The sequence below is a fragment of the Salmo salar genome, chromosome ssa28 (assembly GCF_905237065.1).
Source record: "Salmo salar chromosome ssa28, Ssal_v3.1, whole genome shotgun sequence".
Lineage (NCBI taxonomy): Eukaryota > Metazoa > Chordata > Actinopteri > Salmoniformes > Salmonidae > Salmo > Salmo salar.
The window spans coordinates 16129720-16131239 of NC_059469.1; positions in this window are offsets into that span (position 1 = coordinate 16129720).

Genomic DNA, 1520 nt, shown 5'->3' on the forward strand with positions numbered 1-1520 from the left:
CTGAGTCAGGTTTGTAGGCCTCCTTGCTCGCGCATGCTTTTTCAGTTCTGCCCACAAATTTTCTATAGGATTGAGGTCAGGGCTATGTGATGGCCACTCCAATACCTTGACTTTGTTGTCCTTAAGCCATTTTGCCACAACTTTGGAAGTATGCTTGGGGTCATTCTCCATTTGGAAGACCCATTTGCGACCAAGCTTTAACTGACTGATGTCTTGAGATATTGCTTCAATATATCCACATAATTTTCCTTGCTCATGATGCCATCTATTTTGTTTAGTGCACCAGTCCCTCCTGCAACAAAGCACACCCACAACATGATGCTGCCACCCCTGTGCTTCACGGTTGGGATGGTATTCTTCGGTTTGCAAGCCTCCTCCTTTTTCCTCCAAATATAACAATGGTCATTATGGCCAAACAGTTCTATTTTTGTTTTATCAGACCAGAGGACATTTCTCCAAAAAGTACAATCTTTGTCCCCATGTGCAGTTGCAAACCATAGTATGGCTTTTTTATGCCGGTTTCGGAGCAGTGGCTTCTTCCTTGCTGAGCGGCCTTTTAGGTTATGTCGATATAGGACTCGTTTTACTGTGGATATAGATACTTTTGTACCTGTTTCCTCCAGCATCTTCACAAGATCCTTTGCTGTTGTTCTGGGATTGATTTGCACTTTTCACACCAAAGTACGTTCATCTCTAGGAGACAGAACGCGTCTCCTTCCTGAGCGGTATGACGGCTGCGTGGTCCCATGGTGTTTATACTTGCATACTATTGTTTGTACAGGTGAACGTGGTACCTTCAGGCATTTGGAAATTGCTCCCAAGGATGAACCAGACTTGTGGTCTACAATTATTTTCTGAGGTCTTGGCTAATTTCTTTTGATTTTCCCATGATGTCAAGCAAAGAGGCACTGAGTTTGAAGGTAGGCCTTGAAATACATCCACAGGGACACCTCCAATTGACTCAAATTATGTCAATTAGCCTATCAGAAGCTTCTAAAGCCATGACATCATTTTCTGGAATTTTCCAAGCTGTTTAAAGGCACAGTCAACTTAGTGTATGTAAACTTCTGACCCACTGGAATTGTGATACAGTGAATTTTGAGTGGAATAATCTCTCTGTCTGTAAACAATTGTTGGTAAAAATGACTTGTGTCATGCACAAAGTAGATGTCCTAACCGACTTGCCAAAACTATAGTTTGTTAACAAGAAATTTGTGTAGTGGTTGAAAAACAAGTTTTAATGACTCCAACCTAAGTGTACGTAAACTTGACTTCAACTGTACATACATTTCTTAAAAAGGTACACGTAGCCTACATATCAATGCATACACACAAACTATCTAGGTCAAATAGGGGAGAGGCGTTGTGTTGTGAGGTGTTGCTTTATCTGTTTTAAAAAAAAAAAAACAGGTTTGCTGTTTATTTAAGCAATATGAGATGGAACGGAGTTCCATGCAATAATGGCTCTATATAATACTGTACGCTTTCTTGAATTTGTTCTGGATTTGGGGACTGTGAAA